This window comes from Pyxicephalus adspersus, chromosome 1 (genome assembly GCF_032062135.1).
Source record: "Pyxicephalus adspersus chromosome 1, UCB_Pads_2.0, whole genome shotgun sequence".
Classification (NCBI taxonomy): domain Eukaryota; kingdom Metazoa; phylum Chordata; class Amphibia; order Anura; family Pyxicephalidae; genus Pyxicephalus; species Pyxicephalus adspersus.
This window is the reverse complement of record NC_092858.1, coordinates 16,066,895-16,089,633: the sequence shown is the minus strand read 5'-3', so window position 1 is coordinate 16,089,633 and position 22,739 is coordinate 16,066,895. Positions and strand designations below refer to the sequence as shown.

General features: G+C 38.8%; 1 protein-coding gene across 1 annotated transcript in view; it reads right to left on the bottom strand.

The window, feature by feature from the left end:
* Window positions 1-22,739, bottom strand: part of CNTN5 (contactin 5) — a 790,266-nt gene that overhangs the window by 577,425 nt on the left and 190,102 nt on the right. The window contains exon 3 of the mRNA XM_072402864.1: window positions 2,229-2,307. The gene's annotated coding sequence lies outside the window, so the exon portion shown is untranslated. The remainder of the gene's footprint in view (window positions 1-2,228; window positions 2,308-22,739) is intronic.

Sequence of the window (22,739 nt, the reverse complement as noted above, 5' to 3'; positions counted from 1 at the left end):
ACAAATCTCAGCAATAAAACTGGTTTTGCACCTAAGACCCCACTTACCAGCGAGCATTTATTTAAAACCCTAATTGTAAAAGTAACTAATAGTACTAAATCCTTGCATGATGGGACATGTTTGGTAGAGGTGTTTTACAAGTCTTACATTAACGATATTAAGATATATTGTATCAGATACATTGTGGGTTGATTTAGTTAAAGCAATATAGGTTGTTCACATCACAAAGTGAAGTATCCCCTTATAATGGATAGTTTACATAGCGCAGTAAATAAAATGAATCGCTTTTACCATCCAATCATGTACAAGGAAAATTCATTTTTTTTAGATTTCCTTGCACGTGATTGAGTATTATGTGCAAAGTGAATTTGCCATATTTACCAAGCTAAGTGAATCATCTCTTGCAAGGTGAGATTTCACTTTAGTAGGTGTACAGCCTAAATCTTTATAGAAAATCAGCTCATTGTCTTCATGTATGTTATATTAAAATGTAAAGTGTTTGTTAAAGCAATTTTTGATAGTGAAGGAAGAATGTAAACCCTTCTTAGGTTTTTTTTATGAAAACGTGGTAAAATAATGCCAGGTGTTACCATTGTTATCAGGACACAAAGTAATGGGAAATACATAATGATAAAGTTGTTACCAAAACAAAAAGAATTGTAATTCCTATCTTTGAGACAGAAAGTAAAAGGAAATTCCCCCCATGGGACACAAGCAGCAAAACAAAATCTGGCATGATCTTTATCATTTTCCCATGGTAATCAAAACAGGAAAGTTTTTTGTGATATATTTTACCAGCTTGTATATTTTTGTGGACTGTCTGTAAATTTTTAGATAGCTGGTAATTTACTGAAACTGTATAAGAAGAAAAGTATTGCTCATAGGTGCTGATTTACTATAGAAGTAAAAACTGTACACTAAGTAAAATCTATGTGTACTTAGATTAGTAAATAGGATGAAGCTGTGTTTACTTTGAATAGTCTCTAATGAGAACATTAAGGATAAAGAAAAACAATTATCGCACAATTGGAGGATTTTAGTGAACACAAATTCTCTATATTCTGAAATAATCCCTTGGAAAACACTAGAGCAGTGGTAGTCAAGCTAAGATGGTACAGGGCACCTCAACTGAAACTCCCAAAAGCACTAAAGGACCACACTTTCAATTCCAGTATTTGTAATACAAAGAGGTTGCACTAAATCGTCACACTTTAAGTCCAAGTTGAGTCCCAAGTCATTTACATCAAGTCCCAAGTCACCAAGAATACTTCCAAGACGAGTCCCATGTCAAGTCACTTGATTTGTCCACATTTGTCCCCATATGGAAACAGAGCTCCGATCCTGTTCTTGAGCAAAGGATTGCAATCTAAGTCCATGCATTTCTCCTCTGACAACTGAGGTGGGAGGGAGGAAGGCAGTGAGGCTTCTGTTACAAACCTCCCCCCTTTAGCTGTCGGTGGAGAAAACTTAGGATGCAAGAAAGGCAGGGAGGAAGGTGGTGTTACAGAAAACTCACTGCCTTCCTCCCCACCTTTCATGCATTCCAGGTTTTCACCCCTAATAGCTAAAAGGGGGTGGGGGTAAGGAAGGCTGTGTAACAAGGGCCTTACTGCCTTCCCCCTTTCCCCTGCAGCTGCCAGCAGAGGAAGCAAGTCACGAGTCGTGTTGCAAGTCGCTGGGGAAAACCCTGAGTCGAGTTGCAAGTCGTTCATTAGGTGACTTAAGTCTGACTCAAGTCCAAGCCGCACGACTCGAGTTCCAACCTCTGGTAATGCAACAGAAGACACTGCAGAGATACTCAAGGAGATTGGAGATTGGGACCTGCTGAAGGAGATACAGAGTAAAGACATGACTATAGACATGTTAGGCTAAAGTTCATTTGATATGACTGTGCATTTGCAAATCATCAGTTTTGTATTGACAGGACTGCAAATTTCCTCCTGGGCGATAAGATGGGCATCAGGGCAGTGACTAGACAATCAAACATAGGGTCAATATTTAATGGTCTCTAGCATCAGAGATAGTATCCAAAAAATGGTTCAGAAGGTAGAAGAATTATATAAGGGCACAACTTGTAAAGTGTCATTCATCTAGCTTCATACCTTGGCCTGTTTACCATGGGTCCCAGATTTCCAAAGGCATCCTCAAGCTTTAGTGGTTTAGAAATTGTATCAATAACAGATAAGAGTGGACATTTACAAAATGTTTAAGAATACGTGTTTTCCTACCTGTTATGTTGTTTGAAGAAGTAAATGTCTTCTGAATTGAAGAATCAGAAAAACATGGGGCATTTCATTAAATATAATCCTGAAAAATAAAGAACAATTATTAGGCAAACAAAGTCAAATGCCTATACATATTGTGGAAAAGCATCAGCATTTTTTATATGTTTATCTTTGTATGTTCACTATCTATTCTGATTCTAAATTTATCAGTTAGATTTGTGTCTAAGATGTACAGACCCTATAAACAGTGTCATTCAACCCATAAAAATAATGTCCTAATAGATAGAGTCTTTTGAGTCGGCCCCTGGCGGGCCTTGAATCTCAACAAAGTACAACAAAGCAATGGACAATGTTTCATAGTATTAATCACCACATCATATTTAGTATACCATACACAACCTAGAGAACACAATTATAGACAAGCAAAGGTTTACACCAATAAAAAGGCACAACAAATATTACTTTTAAAACACATATTATAAAGTAAGGCCATGCCTGAATATCATGGGGCCCCATAGAAAAATGTTAGTGCCAACCCCACCCAAAGGACAGGTAACAGGACAGTTATGACCATACTCAGTAAATTACTATGGAGCAGAGCTGTGGGCAAAGGTTGTTAGGAATGGGAAGGGCATTAGTGCAGGGAAATATTATTTATTATTATTTTTCCAGTTAACCTTCTTCCTTGGTTAGCTTAAAGACAATGTCAATGGAAGAGAAAATTGGTTGTTAGACATGTGTCTGTCAATGTGAATCGTTAAATCTACATTAGTTTGTAGGAAAAAAAAAAGTCAGCAAAAGTTTAACCACTGGGAGGTTAAACCCAAACCTCATTCCTACTGCATTACAGGTAGTCCCCACTTTACATACGAGATAGGGACTGTAGGTTTGTCCTTAAGTTGAATTTGTATGTAAGTCAGAACATGCAAATTATTTTAATAAATTAGGACAGATGCTCGTCTCAACGTATTATTAAGCAGCATAGTGTCAGTTACTGTATAAAATCCTCACTGTAAGTTAATCACAAACAAAGCAAAAAAACATTGGGCAGCCTTGACATTCATTACTTCTGGAGCAAGCTGTGCTTTGATATGCATAAAAGAAACAATTGGAGAGTTTATCTTGGTCATTAAAGAGTTACAAGATGTAGCAGAAGAGCTCAGTCTCAGCCGTGTTTAGCAAAAGATTTCTTCTGCAAGTCATGCACCAGCCCCCTTTCCCCCATCAAGCCTCCTGTGTCCTGCACATGAACGAGCAGGGAAGCCCCTTTCGTATCTAGGAGTCGTCCGTTTGTTGGATGTCCTTAACTGGGGGGCTGCCTATACTGTCTTTGGGTGGTGTAGTGGTTTGCACTGCCAATATTCTTTAAAGACACTCTGAGTACTGCACTGCACTGCAAAAGTGTAAAGAGGGCATGAGGTAAAGAGGTGGAGAGGAGGTCAGGGGGTGGAAGGTTGTAGGAGATGGGAGGAATTACACAAGGGTCATACAAGTGGAGAAGCAGAGAGTGTGTTTGAGGTAGGGGACACGCACAATGCAGTGGCATCTGGAAGGGGCGGTACAAAATAAATCGCGGTGCATAAGTAAGTTACAGTGTACATGAAAGAGCTATAGTGTACCTTTGATGGTAAATGAAGAGTATATTTGTATATTTGTAGGGAAAAAACTGAGGTCTATCATTGAAAACTTATTGACGAAGAGCCAAGCCAGTAGTTTGCAAGAGGCTAGACATCTCCAAGTGCACCTCCTTTAGACTTGCAATCTGATGTATGCCAATACAATGCAGGATGAACGAGTAAGTAAAACTGGTTCAAGTAATGCTTCTATGCACATTCTATACTCTTTAAATAGAAACAAGGTTACATTCACTGCACAATGTCTCTGTGTGGATTGTTTTACTCCGAAGACTGCTTTGTTTGTGATATACACTTTTCAGCTATATCAACATTTGACTTTGAGAGTTTATTGACTAGAAGTAATGTAAACCAAGACTCAAGCTTCCAAGCCATCCCACCCCTAACAAGGTCACAGCAATGTTTCGTAACTATGCTGTACCTGCTTTATACAACGCTCAGAAATCAGGTCATTGTCAATCGTTGTTCGCTTCACTGGAACTTTAACAGTCAAAGCATGTTAACTTATGTATGGGCATCCAAAGTATTCAGTTGCCATTAGAATTGTATTTTATTTTATAATCCAATATGAAATCTAACTTCTCTTTACAGTAGAATAATAAAGGTACAGCTTTGACCTCCTAATCGGTTATGGGTTCCTCTAGAGAAAAACATAACTGTTCAAAATTATTTCTGAAACTTGTTTCAAGTCATATTGAATAAGTCCACCTAAAAACTAATTTGCAGACATTGTAGACACAAGCCTTTCTGCTTATAGAGATTTATTCAAAAAAAGCAGGAGAGTTCATTTTTATCACAAAAGTACACATATTTTTTTTAATGTGGCAGAGTGATAGAAAGGCTCTCATTGAGTGTTATTATATTTCAATAGCTGAACTTTAATACCCATTCTCATGTGCAGCTAGTGAAATCTAAAATTAGGAAAACAAAATGTATGTTGGGTGTAGAAAATACACATTGTTATACTCGATAAAAAGGAAATTGTCAACTTCTAAACTCACATTTTAGGGTATTTTAAGAGAAACTGTAATGGTTTTGAGTCAACTTTAGGGGGGGGGGACACTGCTAAAGTTTTTTTTTATTATTTATGAGCAGAGACCCAGTTTTCTCTGCTGGTGATCAGTTAAATTCAGAGATTCTGTTACTTATTGTCCATCCCCCAGCCTGTAAGTGGACAGTTCAGAAGAGGCAATATACTCATATGCCTATCCATTTGTCACATCAGCATGTTTGTTGGTAACACATTAGCACTGTAGCACAAATATTTGGCTTCTTGGGCTGTTTGATGTTACAAGTAAACATTAAATGCTTAGGAAACAAACCAAAGCGGTATGAATTTCTGAGAGCAGCTATTAATAATCAGGTTTCCTCCAGAGATTGCAAAGGGTTCAGTGAATTGTGGTTGACTGACCTCCCATTTACATAGTAGGCCTATCAAGTTCAACCACTAGGGAAATAAACATATCCCGGATAAAAACCCCATAAACATAGTTGACCCAGAGGAAGGCAAAAAAAACCCTGGTTCAACAGGAGAAAAAAAATTGTCTTTCCTGATCCTATGAGCCAATAAGATGATCCCAGTATTAACAGTCTCTGTTATCTTTACTTCAAAACTTTAATACCGAGTTATATTTTGTGCTTCTAGAAAAGCATCCAGCTTTTTCCAGCAATCTACAGTAGTTGCTAAAACTACTCCCCGAGGGGGCGGATTCCTTTTTTAATGACTGCATGGTTCTGGGGCCAACACCACTAGGTAGAGTCAGTTGGATGACTCTAAAAATGTTTTAAGTTGTCTGTAAAGTTTTTATGCTGGCCACCAATGCAATTGAAGAATATTTACTTTACTTTACTGTTGCACCAATTTAATTTTACACTGATCCCCAAAAAGTTGGTGTTGATGTGGGTATACTAAGATCTGAAAATTTTAATAAGAGTACTTCTACAGTAAAAAATTAAGAGAGTTCTAGTGAGAAAGCATAGCAAAGGTTGTTTTCTTTTACACAAGCTATCCATCATAACTAAAACCACTAAAGAATTGAATCCTCCTAGGCTTTACAGCCAAGAAAACGGCCATCTTAGCCACTGCCACTTAGCACTTGCCATAGTGCTGCACATGTGACTAGCTATGCCAAAAGCCATTTAAGAGGGTGAAAGTTAGAACGTTACCAAGGAAGTTAGGTTAGTTCACTATAGGAAACTTGTACTTGCTGCCAAGCCTAATTTGGTTTAAACAGAATAGTGAGATGCAGATACAGAGTAGGCTTTTAAGGCAGATAGTAGAGACATTTCTAAAGTTTATTTAGTTGAAAATACAAAGTAAGGCAAAATTGAATATTAACTACTCACTCCTAAGTTAAAAATTTACTTTGGTGCACTATGGAGCTGAGATGTCAGACTGCTGTATGGTCTTTGCCTATACTTACTGCAGCTTCTATAGGTATGTACTGCTGCTCTGTAAATTTCCCATGAAAATCGCAGCTGTAAAGGGGCATATGTGACATGACAATGGCCTACCCATAATGCAGTGATGGGGGCATGAGCAGCAGCCAACTTCCAGGGCTGGAACAGGATCTAGTACACTCTGATTTCCAGTATTAGGTATTGTCAGCTGTTACTGGTGTCTATCACAGATTGCTGTTGTAATTTAAATTTAAACTAAAATATGATTTTTATTAAAGCCACTGTCACATAACTTAATGAAAAAAATGACAGTTTGGGTAAACTGGCCCTTTAGGTAACACATTCTTTCCTCAAACAGATCGAGCATGCACTTTTGACCCTTGAAAAGGCCAGCTTTGCTGAGTTTGGCTGCTATGCAAATAACTCCATTTACACTGCTTTTATTATAGTGTCTGTCTGATAATGGCTTGTCTATTACTGTTTACAGTAACACAACTCCTAATGATAAGAGATATGTAGATAATGTAAGTGTCCATGAATCAGACGCAGGTGGAATTGATCCTCTGACTTCAGAAATTTCCACATTATCCTTTTGACCCTGTAGCTCTTCTACCGCACTCTAAATCAATGCCATTTATAGGGTTGTGTCATTGTCGCACATCTTTGTTGTCGTATTGCAAAAGCAACAAAGGAAAATGAGCCACTCAGTGCCTATTTTTAACTACCTATTTAATTGCTTATCTCCGAACAATGCTGATACTTAGTGGAACTTGGCACCGATCAGGGTAGATACTTAAATTATACTAATGAAATAAAAGCACAAAGCACAGCAGAAACATTGATAGTACAAGGAACCATCAGGAAGGGGGAGCACAAAGTGGCCCATTTAAAGGGAAACTATAATTGTTTGGGGTTTGTTTTATTTTCCATGTTTTAAAGCTTTTAGATTGACGTCCTAAATCTGCTTTTAGGAACCAACCCTTAGTTTGGTAGACCCTCTGCATTGCCATAGGCAAAAGCAGACAACAGGCAAAACAGATGTTAATGAAGTGCAGGTCCTCAGATAGATGATCAGGTCTGGTAAAGACAAATCCAAATTTCAGACAAACAGAACAAGAACAGACAATATGCAGAGGTAATAGTCCAATATCCATAATAAAAACACAGAAAAGCTTAATAACAGTTATAACAATAACAATAGTTAAGACCCTATAACTAATCCAGGACATGAGGAGGTGGACAAATGTCAGAGAGACCCCTATGAGGCCAGGCGAGAGCAGCAGAAGTCGAATCCTATAGAATATTCTTCCATATTGTGCACTCAAAATTTAGGATAAGGTCCTAAATGAATAAATCTACAAGAAATAATTAAAAACTGAAATATGTCAAACATAAAATGTGATATGAGAAATGGTAAGTACAGGATGTCTGCGTTAAGGACATCCGACATGCGGATCCCTCCTAGATATGATCCGGGCTTCCCTGCTCACTGTGTGCAGAATGGAGGCTTGAAGGTGGGGGGTTGCATTACTTTCAGAAAAAATCTTTTGCTAAACACAGCTGAGGTTGTGGGTGATCTTAGGGGGGTGAGCTCTTTCTGCAGCCTCTTGTAACTCTTTAATGACCAAGACAAACTCTGCAGTTGTTTCTTTTTGCATATCAAAGCACAGATTGCTCCAGAAGTTAATGACTGTCTAGGCTCTATAATTTTTTTTTTTGCATTGTTTTGTTTGTGATAAACTTACAGTGAGGGTTTATACAGTACCGGCAGTAACTGACATCATGGTGCCTAATATTTTGTTGAGACAAAAATCTGTCCTAATTGCATTTAGTAAAATAGTTTACCTCTTCCGACATACATACAAATTCAACTTAACAAACCTACAGTCCCTATCTAATATGTAACCTGGGGGCTACCTGTATATAACTTTTTTCTGGAGAATGATAGCAAATTCTGTTGATATTGGTGTTACAAGCTGCTTGTCTTTATACATTGCTGTTTGTAGAGCACACCGGCAAAACCTTCAATCTGCTCAACCTGTACTAACTAGGTGCATCTGATGCTATTCCTAATTGTTCAATTTTATTACATCTTTATTTAGTACAGGTGACAGAAAACAACACTTCAGGGGCTCCATGTCATCTGATGTCTCCACCAGCTAATAGGATTTTCACCTACTTTTGGCCTTTTCTCCAGCCAAACTCTAATTACAAAGTGATAATACCATCAGGTGATAATTAGAATCAAGTGATGTGACATCTTTCTCAAAAGACCATTTCCTATGTATTCCCATATGCTGTTTGTAAAAGCAAGCAAATATTAGGTGCTTTACAAAACCATTTTTCCCAAGTTATGGGTATCTATGTTTAATATATTATATTGGTATTGTATTTTAGAAAAATACATACACAGACATACACAGCAATATAGCAATATTGAGAATTGTATACCTGCCTTATTTTACTAGAAAATGTGTGCTGCTTAGGTTCCCAATAGGAGTTTCTGCCCTAGGGCCATTTTAGACTTGTGGTTGACTGTTGTGTTCTACTGCAGGCTTAACTGTTCTCCAGTCAGCTCCCATTCAACTGAATGAGAGCAGCTGGGAATCATTTTGTGCACATGTTTGCATGCAACAGCAGTGAATCAGGAATGGGTTCCTGAAAGAGATAAGTCGCCTCTGGCCGCGTGGTTGCTTTTTCTCCTTAGGAGGAATATCCACACCTCCACATCAACAGCACAACAAAGCAAGGGAATGTACACAGTAAGGTCTGTGAAAATGTGGAATAAAAAAGAAGAAAATGCTGGATTCTTTTCTAGAAGCACAGTTTATAACTAGCTATTAAGGCTTTAAAGTGAAGACAACGGAGACTATTGATCCCAGGAACATCTGATTGTCTCATGGGATCAGGAAGGAATTTTTTTCCGGAGTTGGAGCAAATTGAACCAGGTTTTTTTCGCCTTCCTCTGCATAAACTATGTCTATAGGGTTTGGGATATGCTGGTTTGTAGTATACCTATTTTCCCAATGGTTAAATTTATTAGACCTTTGTCTTTTTTTTCAAACCTGTCTAAAAAAAAAAAAAACAGTTGTCAAACTGTGCAGCTGACAGCATAGTATGGTAAAAAGAGCTATGAACTGCTAAAAGCAGAGTTTTTAACCATCAGTCTGAAAGGGGACTTTTTTCCTGGTATTTTTTCCAGCTAATAAGCAGACAGAAAGTAAGAACAAACCTTTAAAATGGGCACATAGATAAATAAATCTTGATGGGATACAAACCTCTAAATGATTTTGGTGGAGTTGCAGTGGTAGGCTAACAATAATTCATTCACATCAAGGACTGGCACCTCAATGGTTGTGCAATGAGATCAATGACATTTCTACTTTTGTATTGAGATGATTGTTTATGGTGCATCAAGATTCACCTGGCTTCTGAGAGTTATGAAAGCTCTATTCAACTATGCTAAATCTGTTCTCGTGCCAAAAAGAAAAATATTTTAAAGAAATAATGATAGTAAAAAAACGTAAATGCTCAAATATATAGACATAAAAACAAAACAAAAAATACAGTGCTATTAAAAGCCTAGTAGACAGCCTAGAAGACATGTTTATCATAATAAATCATTATGACACACAAACACAAAACTGCTTGTACCTCCTCTGACACGCTCCCTACCTGGGGCACTGCAGCTCACAGTGGGAGGATTTCAGCAGCACAGGCAAAGTTGTCAGTCTGGAAAACAGTAAGCTGTCCTATGTATGGCCAGATGCCGACTGACAACCTACAGATTTGTGACAATACTAAAAGCTATGGCGCGTACATTTTTTCATCTCACTCCATTGGAAGCAGGCACAACCAATAGTGGTAACTCAGCTTTGAATTTAGGAGCAGCAGCATTGTTGCCATCACTGTACGGGAAGCTGTGTGGACTGCTATGGGAAGACCAACAGATATTCGTGCAGGTAGACTTCCCATCTTGGAAACACAAATTAGGAATATATCTCCTCATAGTTGTCTCAGGAACAGCAGTCCTCAGTGAAGTGTTACCATGGCAACAGTCATTTTTTATTATTATTATTATTATTATTATTATTATTATTATTACTAAACAGGATTTATATAGCGCTATATTTATTTAGCAGGGGTGTACATTAAATAGGGGTAGCAAATGACAGACGGATACAGACAGAGACACAGAAGCAGGAGAGAACCCTGCCCTGAAGAGCTTACAATTTAGAAGGTGGGACATGCCAACCAGAGTCCTATAGAGATTTGTAGGAAATGGCTCTAAGGACATCTTAAAACCATGGCACCCAGATGACAAATTGCCAGCACCAAGATCACTTAGACACCTCCGGCTAATCTCTATAAAATCGCTCCTTCACCAGTGAGGCCACAGACATCTGCCCTGTCACTAGTGACCCTGTTTTGGCAGCATTTGGGGTTATCAAAAAAGTGAATCTACAGAGCATAGTGGAATGAATGACAATGCTGTTGGTGATGTATCTAGCAGCACACAATGGTCCAGGGCCCCAAATGACTAAATGGCAGGGGTGCAGAGAAATGGAATATTGTGTATTTAGGAACCCCTACTTCATATGTTCCTCAATTTAATTTAAAACTGTCCTACTGTGTATGTAAATATAGTTGAAACTTTCATTATTATTAATAATAATAATAAACTGCATTTTCTATAGTGCCAACATGTTACAGAGCGCTGTACATTAAATAAGGATCATATTAATGTTCAGGACTGTATGAGATCATTAGATGTATATTTCCTACAATATATTATATTATGCACATATATATTTTATTATATATCTTTTTTAGTATATATTTATTATATTTCATTATATATCGATTTATTTTATTTTAAATGTATTTATTATATACTTATAAGTTACTGTGTTCTTTTTTCTTCTGCCGCACAACTTCTACAATTATAAGGATATACAATTTTATGAACACAACTTATTTACCTGGATTGGTCAGACACATGTCTGGATTTTATTAAATATAAATTTATAACCTTTATCACTAGCATTTTGTCCCTAGATTTTGTGTTGTCCTTTACATTTTTATTATATGTGATAATACCACTGTGGCAGTCACAAGAGAGAGTTCCCTTGTTTCGTTTAAATTTGGTAAATACCAAAAGGGGACTCCATTTGATTTTTTTATTAGAACCTTTTAGCCTTAAGTATAATGTTTCCATTAAGCCGTGTAATCTTTTATATAACAGAAGAAGAACTAGTTGATGGCTTATGCCATCCCTAAATTAAAGTTAGAAACAAAGGTAATATAGATCAGAGACCCAAATACCTATACAAATGGACATTTTTCAGCAAATGAAGTGCATAAAAGCATTTCCTAATGAGCATTACCCAACATCTTTCAAAAATGACAGGTCTGTATGTTATTGGTCCAAGGGACGTTTTAATATTTAATGACATATAGTGGAGTAACATGGTGTCTAGCCAAAAGTGATATATATGGATTTTTGACAGTCACCATCAAAACTGGCCTACTAAATCACAAAAAAAGACAGAAAGTAACTGTCACATATAGTTAGGTGATTTTTATATAATGGTATCACACAAAAAACAGAATATTGTCCATCCTTCAAAAATTAGATGCATTTAACATCCAAGGGTACCAAAAGACTAGGGTTTGGGACATTTCGATCATTGTTTGGGCTTCTGAGCTAAAGCATGGATCAATACAGGAATAATAAAGGGATGGATTGAGACGAATTTATTAAAGATCCCCAAGACTGAAGAAGATAGATTATCATGGGAGAATCTGGATGGTCATGCCAACCTAAAATGGATCTGGCTCAAGGATGAAAAAAAATGCCAAATAATAGCAAATAATTTTAGGTTTGGATGAATCACCCATCTTCACTCATGACAGTCTATCATTCTTGGAAAGCATTATTGAATGAGGCCCATTTTCTTTAAAGTGATTACTTCTAGTTGTGCTGGGACCCATGCTTTACATCCTCCTCCCCACTACTAAAACCACAGCCAACACCATACCGAAGATTAGTTTTAGAAATATTTTTTTTTTGCTTCAAAAATGATTAACACAAGTTGAAAAAAAAGCATCAGAAAAGTGATGGATAAACAGTTTGCAGAGTGTGAAGATGACTTCTGCAATAATAGAATGAACTTTGTACAGCAAAGAGATTTGCATTGCAGTTTTCAGAGGACAACATAAGTAGTTGCCAGCATACTCAATTTTCCAATAGACTTTTTCAGGGCTTTACAATGCATGTATCTTTTAAATGGTAATTTTTTTTTGGTAATTGTTTCACTTTTTTTTTTACATTTATTTTTTTAATTCAATGTTTATATTTTGTATTATAATAAAAATATAGTTCAATTAAATGTAATAAACCCATGATACTCACAGTAAGAGAGTTCTCACAGAAAGAGCAGCAGTAGTTGTTTTCCTTCAGACTGTCTCTCCCTTTACCCATTTTATGCCCACTTTTGTATGCAATATAAATGTGAACTATTAATGTTTGTTAACCCATATGATTATTTCAGCAAGGACTACCTTTGTAAACATGTGGGAAAAAGAAGAACTGGAAGAATTATTCTATAGACATTTTTCTAAAATAAAATGCTAGGAAAATCAAAAGTACATTGTAGACCAATCTGAAAACGGAACATTAAGATATGTATTGAGATTGTAGTTTACCCACTCAGTACAGTTTTTATTTGTGTCTTGCTGTAGTGCACCAGTCCCACATTCTGGTAATCTAGTATTTTGAAAATTGTGCCCGTTTGTGATAGGAATATCCCCATCAACATTTACAGAAGACCCAATAAAAAAAGAAAGAGAAAGCTTCTTATCCCATCAGATTCAAACCTGATAGAAAGAGAGAAAAAGCTTTATGTGTGAGGTGTGTGTGTGTCTGTGTGTGCTGTGAGTGCAATAGATTAAAAAGAACTTGGATTAAACTAAATAAAGTGAATTTACTGACCTTGGCACGGATGTAGTTTTCTAGAATGTATCAGTAACTGATTATTGGTCTCATGTGTTGCATGGAATTATTCATTTTGAAGATCTGTAAGTAACCCAGCATAAAACTCATGCACTTTGCTCCTGTATAGAAGATGCCTTTAATAAGGACCAGTAGCCTCTACAGGCATTCTACAGGTAGCTGGGTCCCACTCATAGCCCATTGAACAACCTAGGTCATGTGATGATATTACTCTTTCCATTACAAAAAAACATCTGGTTCAGCAGACACTCAGTCAACTCAAACTGTTTTTTTACCCTTTGTGACTATTGAGAAATATGTGTCACAGGTACCCGCAGGACCAGGGGATATGTGCCCTCATCTGTGTCACCCACCTTGCACTCCTCTCCAATCAGAAGCAGCGCTGCCCAGGAAGCCCATTCATTGTTTGCTTCCTGGTCTGAACCATGTGAATCCCCGAGAGCTGCCCCTTTACCCAAGAAAACCAGGATATTCCACAAATACACTCCGTCTACTGGCGGAAGTGTAAACACCATCTGAGCTTCCTCAGGTCCAGCTCTCCATCTGGTAGTGGGGTCTACCTCCTGCTAGTCATATGGTTTCACCTTATCACATACCTTCACCTATATAGGAAAACTGACTGGCAACAGGATGTTGCCTGAACAAAGAGTTCTTTCAGGCTCTGTTTCCAGGTCCCAGTTAAAATTTCCTGATCCTGACACGTTGGTATACCGACCGTGGCTCTGACCCGACTATTCTTGATTGCTGCCTGACCTTGGCTCGTCCCATTACACTTCTGCCTTCTGCTCATGTACTGTGCATTGGTCATACCTATCAGCAGTCACATGTGTGTACAGGGACTGCAATCTGTGCACTGCCTCCTAAAGGTTATCACTCCTTGCTGGTTTGCTGGTAAAGCCGAGGGCTGGTTTCCTAGATTTTGTGCCCCGTACATGTCCCTGCTATGTAGGATGGTGACACAGAAGGTCCACCACCTGGCTGTGATTACTTTGACACTGCCATTATGGTTAATCCTGTTCAGTCCAGTTCAGAGTTTAGTTCAGAGTTCAGTTGTGTAACTGGTATTAGTATAGGCGCCTTTATATTATTATTACTCTTACCCAGATCATTTAATATATATAAAAAATATCATTATGTTTTATAGTGCTATAATCTGACACAGTCTACCCCTTATTACATTGGGAACATAACAGGATGAGGAATGCATTTCCTAATAAATGTGAGAGGACCATTAAGTTGTCCTATTTTCAAACTCCTTCTGGATTAATCAAAATGAAATAAAACTTTTAGGAGTCTATATATATACATGTGACTAATTCCAAACTTTTAAACTAAAGCTAGCCAGACCTTATTTATTACCTTTATGCAGTATACCTCTATTGTTAAATGTGTTTTTCTTTGACAGTTCACGGGCAGCTGAGGAGAAAGATACTCCAGAGCACAGGAACTACTGATTACAAGAATGATGTATTGCAATTCATTATCCAGGTGAACTGTGTTCTAATTCTTATCATGACATACTTTCATATCCTGCAGAGATATTATTTAACGTTAAAAGGATTCCAATCCATTTACTAAATGGTATATCACCAAAAATAACAGGAGAAGAAATACGAACTATAAAAATGACCTATTGCACTCGGTTGTGTATCTGTTTGTAGCCGTTTCACTCTCAGCAAATATGAATCTCAGGTCATTTTATCCAGAAAGTAGGAAAAAGAAGAAACAGTTGAGAAATGTCTATTGCAGAAATGTTAAAGGGAAAGATGCTATAACACTGTAAGTGAGGCTCCTTTGTTTTTTATTTCTCCTGCTTAGTTTTAGACGTACATCAAAAGCTTGGGTATGATACAACATGCAATGTGTGGGCTTTGCAGCTTGGGTTTGGGCCAATATTGTCATTATTTGGGATTCTCAGTTTGAACTTAGGCCAATGAAGGCATCATGTGTCTGGTTTAATAAGGTTCTCCAAAACTGGAAAAGATACACTTTCATCAGTGAAGCTGGGTGATCAAGCAGGTCATGAAAGCAAGTTGTTTTACCCTACAAGGATTCTGCTATAATTCTGATTCACTGTTGAAATATTAGGCACCAAAAAGTCTCCAGGGTGCTCGTTGTAGTTTATTAAAGTTCGTTTTTGTTTCTGCATTTCTTGAAAATTTACTTTGAGTTTAAAATGGCACTTGGAGAAATTCCTCAGGGATGTCACAAAGTTTTATTCCACTGGAGATTTAGTATAGAAAAATTCACTGATACTGGACATTCAGGAGATAAAAAAATAGGGTTCCTCTAATAATATGAACAAATAAAGAGGGATTTGGAACCCTTATGAGCTCTGAATTGCAACCTCTTGTTCATTATAATAGCTTGCAGGCAAACCGATGAGATTACCTGTCCTTGTTTATGAATGAGACACATGAAACATTGGGAGTCACAATTATGTAGTAGCTGGTTTACTTGTTATGAAGAAATTAGGATTCCCATGTTGTCTTTACCCATAAGGAAGCATTATTTTGTGTATACTGCAGAAATACATAGTCGGTACATGGTATAAACCTGGTCATTCCTAAAAAGGAGTGAGGAGTATTATACCCAAAAGATAAGAAGATTAAGCTCTGCACTGAAAAGGTTTTTTTACATTAAGAATTTTGAGAATGTAGAATACATTTTCATAGTAGATAGTTCTATGCAACTCAGTTATCTGCTAGGATGTGTTTCTAAATTTAAAAAAAAAAAAAAAAAAATTGGATTGTTGATCCAAAGAGTATTCAATAGCCTGGGTATCAGGAAGTAATTTTTCCCCTATTGGAACAGATTAGATTATGCTTTTAGATTTGCTTTGGATGAACTCCAGGTTTGTGTTTCTGAGAAAGATTTTTCATTTTATTTCATGTATTTATTGGTTTGTTGGGTAAATGCAATGACTAAATACTGTATGTAAATATGTAGCTGCAATATCTTATATTACTTAGCTGATTTAATATGAACAATAGCAAAAACAGCATTTTTATTGGATTACTGGATGGTAGAGAGAAACAATGGAAAGGCCGAATAAAATTTCCTACTGAAGTTCTACAGTAAAGCTACGTACACATGTCCAATATTTCTCGCCCGATAATCGGCTCAGGGCCCATATCGCACAGGAATCTGGGATGTGTACAGCGCCGGTCGTCCATCGTCCGTCCTGGGGGAACCACGGATGATGGACGACGAACATTCCTAATGCAAGGGAAGGGGGAGAACGCACAGCAAGGTGCTGCTCCATCCTTCTCCCCCCCCTACCTCCTGCATAGAGCAGAATGGTGCTGTATGTAGAGCACTCGTTCATGCATCATGCAGTCATTGGAAAGTATTGTGAAAGATCCTTTCCAACGACTATAAATGCACGTGTGTATGTGGCTTTAGACCAAGCCACATCAGATCACAGAAAAAAATCAGATAAATTAAAACAAATAAAAAATTGAAAATGAATTTACCTCTGTGTATATGGAGGTGTTCTGTAAAGAAGGGCAGTGAGATGCAGAAAATTAGACTTTTATGCAAATGACATGAGCTTGAAAATGAGACAATTAAAATATATACTTGCATTATTTAATAGGCCCAGTTTTAATGCCATTTGCACAAAAGTTTAATTTTATGCATCTTATTAACCAATTCCAGTCTGCAGGCTTTTGTCACATGATACTGTGCCACCTCTCTCTTCTGCTCCACTGTGCAAGGCTAAGCACTAGTGCATGACTGGGCCAGAGTAGAAGGAGTTTCACCTCTGCTTCTCCATCTACTCCCCAAATCACCCCCATGGCCTGTTTTTTTTAAAAACACACATACTACATCATTCTTGGTACAAAATGGCCATGGTGGTCTTTTTACTGTAACACCTTAAGTTAAATACCAATAAATCACAAAAATATAACATTTTTATATTTCATATTTTAGAGCAGTAAAATTCTCCCTAGGCCAAGGCCCATGAGAGCATTTTTCTAACATTTGTCCCTACAGGGATTACTCCTTTTTAGTTATCAGCTTCCCAGCCCCTATGGGGACACATTTTACACTGCACATTAGCCCTCTCCATTTACACTTCTCTGTAAGTAAACTCACTACCAACCAGTTCAGAACACCCATCCCACTGATGGTTTTGCTACCTTCCTTTTTTAACCGCAACCTGTCATGGACCTTAGCCGCCATACATAGCCTTCATGACAGATAAAATAAAACACATCTACCAGAAATAAGTCCCCACCAACCATCACCCCGTCCTATTCCTCAGACCTTGGTCCAAAGCAAACCATAACCTAATGAGCAAAATACTAAAAGGGAGGAAGGATGGATGACCTTAAACTTCTACATCTGGGCTCCAACTGACCACATACACCCCAACCTGTCACGCTTTGGGAGAAAGGACCGCTAGGGGGAGCTACGGCTTGCATGGAGGTCGTGTGAGCCCTGAGAAGGGCCGAGGCGCAGAGTCTAAGCAATAACCAGGAATTCTCCAGAGCCACTAATGGTGAGGATGTTGTGCCGCTGGTTACTGCCAGGTTGCAGTTCTTGGATACACCAAGATGGGAAAAACACGGTACCAAATCACAAAGCAGAAGGCCGGGATCGAGGCAGGCGGCAAGCAAGAGAGGTCAGCTCAAATGCCAGGGGTCAATTGCCAGGGATCCAGGAGACAGACACCAGTGACACAGGGGCCACTGCAGGCACAGGGATCACAGGAGACACTGGAAGCAACAGGAGTGACAGGTGACTCGGGAATATCCGCAAACAGACAGGAACACTGGAACAGCGCAGGGGCGTTGACGGGGAACCAACTGACTGGACAACGAGGGCTTAGCGCAGGAGCTGGACAGAGTAAACACTGAATTAAGCACCTGGTGAACAGGAACCAGCTCACAGAACTAGCGGCTTGGTAAAATAGAGACACATTGCATGAACACTGAGTGCATTGTGTGAGCTAGCTAAATAGCCAGGGCTGGTCAAGAGGCTATTTTCTGATTGGCCAGTGGATTGGACAGGATAAAGCCTGCAAACAGAGGTACGCCCAGCGTCAGAACTGCCCGCATGCGCAAAAGAGGCACCTTCGCTTTAGTAAGGAAGAGGTAAGTGTGACACAACTTCTGCTTCAAAAGCCAGTTGGCTCTACCTGTTGGTTTGACCCTACTTCCTCCACCCTATTCTTATTAACCCTTTCACTCCTGTAACCCCCCTCTTAACCCAGTTATGTAGTCCCTGTGTTCATTGCTTCCTTTCCTTTGTCCTTTGGGCCTAACTTTCTCAGCACTTTACTCTAATACATGACTTAGCAGTAAGGTAGAGTAAGAAGTAAATTTCATGGTAATGGACACAGAAATATAACATGTTTGTTAGGGTTGATTTCCAATGAGATTGGTAAATACTGCAGAATTTTACCAGTGGAAAGTAAAGGACATAGACCACACACACATATGCATTCTATTGCATATGGCACTGGCAAAACCCTTAATCATTCCTTTTCTATTGACTCTAATGCATATGGCCAAAACAGGGAAATTTTGCATAAATCTGGTAATTTGGGACAACATTTTGAGTAAACTCAAGCTTTCAGTTTTGTTCATCCCTACCTATAGATGTCAGAAGCCAGCACAGTCAACTTGCATGAAAAATGTTCATATTTAGCTAGAATGCACCTTCAAGGCTCCTTCACAAACATAACAAGAAAACACAAAAAGACAGCTGTCTCCTTTACCTAACTCACAACAGTCTATAAACCAGTCTCCGATCCTAAATGCCAGGGGTGTAAGTTGCTTACTTCTTTCAAAATGAAGCAGATTGGAAATGTGACACAACCCATTTGGGAACAGTTTAATTTTGTAGCAGAAACATTTAATAAAAAATAATCTATAAAGACAGTCTTTATGTGCTTTTTGCAATACAATTCATTTCCTTCTTTTAATTTTGCAAAGCAGAGATAGACAGGATTGAGATTTGCAAACCCAGTACCGCAATCCACACTAGGATGAAAAATATCGCTGTAAATATTATTGTACTCCATAAATCAAAAGTTATTTGTCTTCTTTTCCAAATGTTACAGGCAAAAGCCACCTCGGAGTAGGCTGGCACTGCAGTGTGGATTCTGCTTTTGTTTTACCAATAAATCACTAAAGCCTATCTAGTTGTTGGCATTGTAAAGCAACTTTATGCTTCTTAAGAAAGTCAAACAAAGAGCCATGACAATGTTGATGAACTGAGCTCAGTAGAGCTTTTATGCAGTAAAACACAGCCATTTCTTGCAACCTATTATCTTGCCTTGAATTCTAAAGATGTTGCACAATTTATGTGAAAGTTAGAATTCAGCAGGTTGTACATTATACAATAGTCCATTGCACTGCCTACTTAGGTAAATAGGATTTGTACAATGCTAGGCTGTAGGGGCACCTAAATATTTATTTACTGCTTTATTAACATAAGTATTAGATTTCTACTTCCTTACTCAGCCCCTGATGTAAACAAAGCAGCCACACTATGCTCAACACTGGTCAAATAAAATCCAACCAAAACTCATGTTTGAGTTTTGACTGGACTACTGTAGTGTCCACAGTTGCATCTAAGTTATTGAATAAAGCAGGCCCTACAAAGAAGAAAACATGTACCTTTTCACACTGCTCTTATGATAGGATTTTGGTGACTGAAGTCTTCTTCCAAAAATTGAGTGTGTTCCTCTTGGGTTCCAGCTATGCTTAGTGGTTTCTCCCACTAACCTCAACTTCCCAATTCTATGCTGTGTTCACTCCTGATGTAAGGGTCATCAGAATAAACTACAGAGCATGGAGATCCTGAGACCAACCAAGAGTTGATTTCAGAAAAAGACTTCAACCTGCGACAATAGGAATAACACAACTTGTTAGTACCAGGTGGACCTCCTTTTGCCTTCAGAAATGCAAATATGCCTCATGGTAAAGACTGGAAAAAAAAAATATATATATATATATATATATATATATATATATATACCTTTTGTAACCATAAATATTGTAAAAAGTCCCTTAACAATATAATTGAACAAACGAAATAATGAACACTAGGATGATGTGTCCACTGACATGGCATCACTGTGATAACTAGACAGAACTTTTTTTTTAACGCCTAAACCAGAAACTTGTACTACTTTCATCCTAACTCAAACATACATATGCACTGTTCTGCAAATGATTGGTTAAACCTTAGTTATTAGTATTGAAAAACAGAATGACTCAAATAAAAAGACCTGGTACTTTCCAAACTCTGCAACCTCACCCTTCTTGACAAGTCACCATTTCCCCTTTCCAACCTTATCACCTTCAACCTATCGAACTCTTGCCCCCCTTTGCCACATCCCAGACCTGGTCAATGGCAGAGAGATACCCGTAACCTTGACCACAACCTATTCTCAAACTGCCTTACGTCCCTAACCCCCACCCTCTCTAAAATCACATCTCTGGATAAAGCTGCCGTTCGGATCAACTGCACTCTTTCTCTGGCTCTGGATAAAGTTGCTACTGCCACCTTACACTACCCCCGTCCTGCTAACCCCCGTCCCTGGCACAACAATCTCACCAAACAGCTACAACAGTGCAAGTGGAGGAAGTCTGGCTTCAGTGCTGACTTCAGTGCTACTACAAAGCCAAGCTACAAAACTTTACCACTGAGCTCACTGTCACCAAGCAAAATTTATCCGCTGTCATTTCCCCTGGATTTCCAATCCGCGCAGCCTCTTCTGAACAATTGACTCCCTCCTAAACCTCACACCTGCTCCCCCCACAACAACCCTTTCTGCCCAAGACATTGACACCTACTTTAGAGAGAAAATTGACAAAATCAGACATGATGTTTCTGCCCACCGGACCACTCCAAACCCTCCACCCCTTCCACCTGTAAATCATCACTGGCCTCCCTCAGCCCGGTTACTGTGAATGAAGTCTACTCTCTTTCCATACATCTTCATCTACTACCTATCCACTTGACCCAATTCCCTCTGATTTACTTTGTTCCCAATCCTCCACCATGGCCCCCACCCTAACCGAACTATTCAACCTCTCCCTTTCTACTGGTATATAGCCCTCCGCTTTCAAACATGCCATAATTCTCTCTATCCTCAGGAAACCCTCACTTGACCCCTCCCTACCTTCTACCTACTGTCCTATCTCCCTTCTCCCTTGTCTACAAAAGACTTACCAATTACATAAGCACCAACTCTCTCCTTGACCCTCTCCAGTCTGGTTTTAGAGCTGCCCATTCCACTGAAACAGCCCTTACTAAAGTGGCCAATGACCTCATCAGAGCTAAGTCTCAAGGCAACTTTTCCCTCCTCCTTCTTCTCCATCTTTCCACTGCTTTTGACACTGTTGATCACCCCCTTCTAATACAAATCATGCACTCCATTGGTATCTGTGACACTGCTCTCTCTTGGTTTGCTTCCTATCTGTCTGACCGCTCCTTTCAAGTTTCTTTCAATGGTAACTCCTCCTCACCCACTCTCCTCCCTGTTGGTGTTCCCCAAGGGTCAGTGCTTGGACCGGTCATCTTTTCTCTGTACACCTCCTCTCTCTGTAGTCTCATATCCTCCTTTGGTTTACAGAACCATCTGTATACTGATGACACTCAAATCTATCCGTGCACCCCTGGCCTGTGTCCCTCAGTCCTGGATAAGGTCTCATGCTGCCTGTCAGCCATCTCATCATGGATGTCTGACAGATTCCTGATACTCAACCTGGATAAAACAGAACTCATCATCATCCCCCCTCAAATTCCAAAACTTTCCCTGACATATATCTAACTGTTAGCAACACTGTTATTCCGCCCTCCCCTCAGGCACGTTATCTTGGCATCACCTTTGATTCTGCCCTCCCATATACCCCCCATATTCAGAACATTTCCAGGTCCTGTCACATTCAACTATGCAACATCTCCAAAATCTGCCCCTACCTGTCCCCAGAGACCACCAAACTCCTTGTACATGCTCCTATCATCTCTCGTCTGGACTACTGTAACCTCCTCCTCTCTGGTCTTCCACTAACCCGACTCTATCCTCCACAATCTATTATGAATGCTGCAACCAGACTCATCCATGCTTCCCACTGCTCCTCTTCTGCTGCATCTCTTTGCAGTTCTCTTCATTGGCTTCCATTTCACCTGAGATCAAAATCAAGCTCCTGTGCTTTGCCTTCAAATCCCTCCGATGACCTAAATTTAAAATAGCACTCAAAACCCATTTTTTTTTAAACATGCCTACCCATCTTCTGTCTTTTGAAACCCTACTTCCCACCACTACATAACTCCCTCCCTATTGTGTGTTACTTCCCCCACCTCCCAGATTGTAAGCTCTTCGTGGCAGGGTCCACACCTCCTGTGTCACTGACTGTATTTGTCTGTCATTTGCAACCCCTATTTAATGAACAGCGCTGCTTAATATGTTGGCGCTATATAAATTCTGTTTAATAATAATAC